Below are 8,401 nucleotides of genomic sequence, written 5' to 3'. Positions count from 1 at the left end.
TCCTAGTGGTTCACACACATCACGACCACATGTATATGGTAAACAAATGCCCCCTAGAGTGATGCGTGAACGAGAGCTGGCACATGAGTAAAGGGAAGTGCCATGCCCTGAGGACATGATCAGCCCATAAAGAGGAGTAAGCGCAAAGCTTTGCGAAAAGCTTCAAGCTTCTCACGAGACAATGCCTTTGTGAAAAGATCTGCAAGGTTGTCCTATGTTGGCACATAAGCCAAGTTGATCTCTCCTGCTGAGAGCCTCTCCTCCTGACATAGTGGCAATGCACCTCAATGTGCTTTGTGAGAGCATGAAAAACTGGGTTCCTCGCAACTGCCGATGCGCTCTGACTGTCAGTGTAGATAGTGTTGGCAGTGTCCTGTCCAACCCCCAAATCAGTCATAAGGCATCTGAGCCATACACACTCAACCGTAGCTGTGAAGACTGCCCTGTACTCAGCCTCACAACTCAAAGTGGCCATAGTAGGTTGCTTCTTGCTCAACCATGATATACATGATCTGCCAAGCATGAAACATAAACCACTTGTGGACACTCGCGTGTCAAAACTACCAGCCCAATCTGAGTTCCGAAAAAGCATGTAAGTCTGACGGCAATGATCCCCCCTTGGGATAAAACAAGCCAAGATGTAAAGTGCCACTAAGGTAGCGGAAAATACTCTTGACAGCTTGCCAATGCTTAGACCCTAGTCTATGCATAAATCTGCTGACCTGTGAGACTGCATACTGAATATTTGGCCTCGTGTTGCATACATAAATGAGGCAGCCAAAAGCAATTTGGTAAAGAGTGACATCAGCAGGATGGCCAGCATCATATAGACTCAACTTCAAACCTATTTCCATGGGAGTGGCAATAGGTTTGCAATCCTTAAGTCCAAACTTACATAGCAATGTTTCTATGTAACTTTTCTGACACAAAGCAATACCACCATTACATTGCTTAAACTGTATACCCAAGTAATGATGCAACAGCCCCAAATCTTTCATCTTGAAAGTAGCATTCAAATCAGCCTTAAATTCAGCAATATGTCTCTCATTTGGTCCAGTGATCAGAAAATCATCGACATAAAGAACCACAATGAGAAGTACATCATCCTCACTCTTTACATACAATGTGCTCTCTGTTGGACTGTTACAAAAGCCTCGTTTCACCAAATGAGTGTCAGCTTTCTCATACCAAGCATGAGGAGATTGCTTCAACCTATACAAAGGCTTCTTACAACTGCACACTTTGTCCTCTTGTCCTTTTATGACAAAAACGCGAGGCTGTGTTACATAAACTTCCTCAAATATGTCACCATTCAAGAAAGTAGTAACAATGTCTGATTGATGTACATCCCAACCAAAATGAGCTACCAATGCACATAGAAAACGCACAATAGTCATACGACAGGTGGGAGCAAAAGTCTCTTCATAATGTATGCCTTTTTGCCCTGCATAACCCTTTGCAACAAGTCAAGCCTTATGGCGATCGATCTCACCATCCAGTTTGCGTTTCAACTTGTAAACCCACTTCGTACCAATGGCCTTTTTGCAAGGAGTCAAATCACATAAAGTCCATGTGTCATTCTCTATAAGTGCATCATATTCTGATTGCATGGCAACCATCCAATTTTTTGAATTCAGTGCTTTATAAAAAGATAGAGCTTGAACGAGTACGACTAGACAAAGGTGCATCCAATTTACTGTCACGCAAAGTGTGCACCAGCCATTTTGGCATACCTCTAGCCTGCTCATTTTTAGCCCTTTCCTCATCAAGTACATCATGTACATCTGCATCAGTAATAGGCTGATCTAGAACATTTTCAGAAACCCCCATAGGTTGTACATTTGCCTCATTGGAACTTACATTCGTATTTCCACCACTGAAAAGAGGCAACAAAGTGTCCTAAATGTCCTGTGAGCTTAGATTACTGTCTCTAGTACATGACAGCAAGGGCTGAACAGAATCTTCCACAAACACTACATCCAGAGAAACCAGAATACATTTTGTTTGCGGATGATACAACCTGTAACCTTTGCTTTCAGCACTATAACCAACAAAAATACATTTGACAACCTTATCATCCAATTTTTTGAACTGTACTTGTGGAACCAAAGCATATGCCAAACAACCAAAAACACGTATGTGCTCAATAGAAGGCTTTCTATCATGCCATGCTTCATATGGAGTAATAGACTGCAAAGCTTTCCTAGGACACCTGTTAATTACATAAGTGGCACACATGATGACCTCAAGCCAAAAAGAATGTGGCAAAGCTTGACTTTTGACCATACATCGTGCCATTTTCGTCAGTGACCTGTTTTTCCTCTCAGCAACACCATTTTGCTGAGGTGTATAAGGCACTGTACATTGGTGTTTTATCCCACGACTAGCCAGAAATGCATTAAATTCAAGAGGCATATACTCCCCCCTCAATCGGAATGGAGGGTGCCCATAGTACATTTCGAGACATTTTCAGCCAGCCAGAAATTGTTTGAAGCACATAAAAACTTCGGACTTCACTTTAAGCGGAAATACCCATGCATGCCTGGAGTAATCATCAATGAAAGTCACAAAGTACAGGTGATTGCCCAAGGACGGAGTTTGCATGGGCCCACAAACATCACTATGCACAAGTTGCAACCTGCATGTGGCCCGAACTGAACCATCCTTTGGAAACTTAGAACGCTGCATCTTACCCAAAATACAGCCTTCACAAACATGTTTGACAGGTGCTTCAAGAGGCGGCAAAGAAGCAACCATATCGGATTGCTGCAAATGCAACAAACTGGCAAAATTCAGATGACCAAAACGTGCATGCCAAAGTTTTGCATCTGAAATAGCCCTTGAATCTGCAACAGCATTTGCAACATTTGGTCCACACTTGTCATACAAAGTGAGCTTATATAGCCCACGTGACAAAAGGCCAGATGCAACAATTTCATCACCAAAACTGAGATCATGAATGTATATCTGTGATCCACAACTTTGACTACAAGTCCAAGTCTAGCAAGTGCGGATACAGACAAGAGATTCTTCTTGATCCCACGTACATAAAGTGCATCAACAAGTGTGAATGAACTGCCATTTGCAGCAGTAAGCACAATCTTTCCAACTCCCTGAACTGGATAAGAGGCATTGTTGGCACAAGTGACCGAATTCCCATGAGGGACAGACTCGAGAGAGGTAAAAAATTCACGATGTGAGGTAATGTGCTTTGTAGCACCACTTTCAAAATACCACACATGTGAATCTGCAGCAACTGACAAGCATGCATCATGGACAGTAGGATTGTAAGTGCACCTTGCGCTAAAAAATTTTGATAGTTTCCTTTGTACATTGACACTAATTAAAAAAGTTTGATAGTTTCCTTTGTACATTGACACAAATTTCAAAATATTGTTATTTTTAAAAAGTATGTAGTTTTCTTTGCACATTTTTATAAATTTTGATCATTTTCTTTGTACATTGGCACTACTTTCAAAATTTCATGCAGTATGATGGGGAGCAACAACAAGAGCGAGGGGAGGAGTGATGTCTCCAAGAAGATGAATTCCATGTTTTCTATGCTTCCTAAATAGCTAAAATGATAAAATGGTCTTCCTATTGCTAGAAAAACTTTTCTCTTTTTTGGTTAGCATGCGCCGATCTCTCCCAAGGCTTGTAGAAAATGTCCTCTATAGATAACATTGCAATAACTTTGAAAGCTCATCATTGCATCCAAATTCCACGCTAAAGAGCATGTGAAAAAACCACCACAAGCTTGATATTTAGCATATCAATATTCTCTCATTATTATTGGTATCATTCATGAGAAAATATTGAGGCTAAGAAAGTAAGCAACTGCGACATGCAATTGCAATATGCTTCCTAACTAGTCAAAGATGAAACCGATGTACCCAAAGAGATTGTGTTGTTGCTACGACTATAGAAGGAAATAATAGTATCATGTCAAATACAGAGTAGGGGACTACAATTGCCTCTACCTAAGTTGGTAGGGTAGTCCTATCTGCATGTGTAATTTGCCACTTGCGAGCTATCAATCAACGTGTGATCAGTCTTAAGAGTGTAATTTGCATAGATTGGCATGATTAGTCTCTAGAGAAATGTTGTGACTCATGACTTGTAGCCGAAACTTGATGATTGAATGAAAAGACTGATCAGAGTCTAAGAGTCTGAGAGAGGGAGTGGACGGTTACTTGATTGAAAGAAAGGACCCTTCTTTGTCATTGTGGATGTACTAATACCCCAATACACACAACCTCTCCCTCTCTCTCTCTCTCTCTCTCTCTCTCTCTCTCTCTCTCTCTCTCTCTCTATCTTTCTCTTTGCACAACCCACACATACACTCCCCTACATCCTCTCTCCATTTGTTTCTCTCAATCTAAGGAAGTCCCCCTTTTCTACGCATGATCCACCTCTCCCTACTAACTTGTAAGAGATTTTGAATGAGCTCATACAGTTCCCTTATAAAATTCAGTAAACATATATTTGTTAAAATAGTCTTAGACATATCAAAATGTTGAGGAGTTTTTACTCTCGTCATCTTTAGAATGCCTTCGTTGAGACTCTGCTCTCTTCCTTCTTTTAATCTTTTGATGTGCCTTGGAAACTACAAGTGCTGACAAGCTCATGCTTCTTACTTCCAGCCAGTATTATTTGACAAGAGACATAAAGAGAGGCAGGAATGCAGGGGAGAGAGAGAGAGAGAGAGAGAGAGAGAGAGAGAGAGAGAGAGAGAGAGAGAGAGAGACTTTGTACGTGTGAGGGGAGGGATGGGCATTGATGATCGATAATGAAGACCAACCCCTCTCTCTCTTTTGGAGTTTCCCACATGGCGGATAATAGGTCCAAAGTTATGAGACTCATACAAATATAAAGACAGTAACAACTAGTATGTTGATTTTTTTAATTTTAAAAGATAAAAGGTAAATTTTTCATGATGATGATGATGAGGGGGATGCCCATTGTCTAGTGCTTGGTTTGAAGCTGGCTTTTGTTTGAACCCTTGTCTACTGACGCTTTCGATTACACTCATATTTTCACAAACAAACATACATCTTTCTACATAAACTACACCGTCTCATATAAGGTACATCTTTCTATGCTTATACATTCCAAATCCGAAACATTAAACTCACGAATAATGCATTGAATTAGGTTACATAACATTACTTGAACATACATGGCACCATCAATTCCACTTCAATGCTAATGTGAAACCTTGTAAATGACATCCCCACCAATAGGAACCTTCACCTAGTCTTCCAATTGCAAGAGTGAAGGTCAAAAACTATAATGTGGCAGTCTTCACATCTCCTTCATTCTCCCTACCGCTAGGAAGTATCTTTACAACAAAGGTGGGCAATATCGCAACTATACTTACAAATAGCACAACAAGATATAATTCTTTATTGTTTCCACTTGATTCTTTGTGTGCAAGACCACAAGAAACTTTCTAGAATAAAACACCTATAGAGAAATACTAACAACCTCTCTCTCTCTCTCTCTCTCTCTCTCTCTCTCTCTCACACACACACACACACACACACACACACACACACACACACACACACCTGCCAGAAATAATCTTGAAGTTATGAATTCACTGCAACATAGTTTTCCTCATCATGACTTGAATAGAGTGAGCATAGGAAAAGGAAAGCAAATTACACATGTTATGGGAACAAAAGGCTACTGCACCAAGCTCACCATGGTAGATGAAGAAGTGAGCTCCAAACTACAATTATGGTGAAAGTACTAGGTTAGGTTGCTGCATATACCAAATCAAAAGAGGGCTTCCTGAATCAGATAGTTCAGTCAAAGCCGAAGCAGGTTCTTGCATATTGACCGGTGCTAAGCTGTTTGTGGTGCTACACTCCTCAACTAGGAGCGCAAGTTTTCAGAGTGGCACGGCTGATGATGTTCTTCAGCCAAACATGCAATGGAACCAGAAAGTTTGTGTTGCTTTTTACCAAGACTGGAAGGCGCAACAAGTGTCAATGTTGCTTCATAGAAGGTGGTGGAGGTTAATGATGAAGCTCCATTAAGACAGACGCTCCATGCCTCCTGCTGAAGCAGCTAGGTAGGGATATCATGGGAGAAGCATGGAATCAAAGGCGGTGTGTGTGGCTAAAGGGTTGGGTACATCTAGAAGCAACATTCACAAGGTACCCATGCAAAGGTGAATGGGAGAGTAAAAATAGGGTATGGTTGGAAGATGGCTTCAGGCGAATGCCGAAGGTAGACGGGTGAGAAAGGGGTAGAGTAATGGGTGGGCAAAATCCGACCTGAGGTGTTGTGGGAGGGTGGAATGGGCATAGATTAGATAGAGTGCGGTAGCAGGAGGCATGAGCATGACGCTATGGGAGGGAGTGAGCCAAAAACGACATGATCAGAGAGCCGTGGCGGGCAACTCGAAGACAAAAGGGAGAGGATGAAAGCAAGGAGAGGATGAAAGCGAGAGTTCAGGTCTACAGCAAGGAAGGAATTGACTAGAAGGCTTTAGTTTAAGGTGTTGGAGGGACAAAGCAAAAAATTTAAATGTCCAGGCTTATAGAACTACCTACAAGGTCACCACTAGCATGACACCCGTTAGAATGGTCTATGGAGTTTGCAATCACAAGTCTCAGGCTAGCTGGTATGGACTCTAACATTAATCTCAAGCAATGCTTAGATGAACTATTGCATCTAGATGAGGTTAGGCAGTGTGCCATGCAAGGACAAGAGGTAGATCAGCAATGTAGAAAGCATTGGCATGACAACAAGATCAATGTTAGAGAGTTCAAACAAGGGGACTTAGTGTTGTTGTACAAGTCTAAGCTACTCCTAGAGAAACCCAATCTCATAATAACTTGGTCAGGTCCTAACAATGTTGATTGGGTCTTCACAAATGGCATATTATGATTAAGGGATTTATCAAGATTACTATTATCTATGTACAAAGTTATCTCTGAATTTATCATTCTCAAAAACAACCCAATCTATGTCTCTGAGAAGTTATTCAATATGCTACTGGCAAAAATTATGAATCCCAAGGCTAAGATCAATATGAGTCAATTTCTATACAATAGCATCATGCAACAAACAGCCAAAGTCAAGACACAAAACTTCTTTGAGGTGTGGTATACTTGAAAACTCCTTCTAGGCTACTTGCATACCAACGCATGCCAATGCTATGAAGGTAAGGAGAACGGTGGTCGGTGAAGGCACTAGGAGAAGCAAACCTCGTCTGATAAAAAGAGGAAAACAACACCCTTCCTTGAACAACTCCAGGCAAGAGTGCACACCACAAAAAAGAAGAAGTCTATGGATCCTCTAGTAGAGAATGTAATTAATCTCATTATAGTCTAGAGAACAAGTGGCTACATATAAATCTAGTGGCAAATGAAGGCGGCCTAGGGGTCAGCTTCCAGTTCAAAAATGATGGCTCTCAAGGAGGAGCTAAAACACATTAAGGCAGAAGCTGAAAAACTAAAAAAGAAAAAAGTAGAATATAAGAAACAGATACTGCATTACCTCTCACTCTTACTTTTTAACATATTACTAATTGTGCTTTATACCTATCCTTATTAGATCTCTAAGAGAAAACCTTTGAGATAAGAGACTTGAATTTGAACCTAAGGTCCTCCCAATTCACCTTTGCATATAGCATTGTAAAGTCAAAGGTTTGAAGACATAAAGAAGACAATTTCTCATTAATGGTGCTTGAAGAGTTCAAACACTTTATAGCACGGATTACACCTATCAAATCATTTATAACCCATCTTGAGTCGAACATCGAAAAGGGAAACGAGATCTGGAAGTAAGAAAGAGGAAGGTTCTACTCCTAAGCCCGCTCCTGAAGTAGCTATCGAGGAGGCACCCAAGGACAAAAAGCAAGGTAAGCCCATAGGTCCCTCATATAAGATTAAATTTGATATTGAATTAGCTACAGATCTAAAGAAAGTTTTTGAAGAGCGCATTCTGAATAGCAAAGTGGAGCTCACATAGGGTGATATTGTAGGAATTGCCAAATGCGAGTTCCACGAGGAGATCATTGATATTATCAAGAGGATGCGGAAGATACCAAGTGTAGGAGCCAGAATCAGTTAGCAGCCAAATGGTTTGGCACATTTAAGTAATTATGGATGATTATGAAGAATATTTGGTAGATCTTGAAGGAGGGTCGAGGTCTCTGGTGGTTTCAAACCCAACTGTACCTGAGGTAAGACATGTTCATTTTAATGATGAGGAAGACAATGAAGCTATACCCATGCCTTTTATAGATGATCTACCAATTAAAGGACGTGAAGAAGGATCCAAAGATGAGGTAAAAGATCAGAAGGGGTGCTAAAGGTTTGTTGCTCAACATATTGTTGACTGTGATGCTATTTTATCCAGGCTTGAAGAAGTTAACACTTTTAGG

Source organism: Adiantum capillus-veneris, chromosome 18, assembly GCF_014529385.1.
Source record: "Adiantum capillus-veneris isolate H3 chromosome 18, ASM1452938v2, whole genome shotgun sequence".
NCBI classification, from domain to species: Eukaryota; Viridiplantae; Streptophyta; class Polypodiopsida; order Polypodiales; family Pteridaceae; genus Adiantum; species Adiantum capillus-veneris.
The sequence above is the reverse complement of the archived record's forward strand: the minus strand, read 5'-3'. Positions refer to the sequence as shown.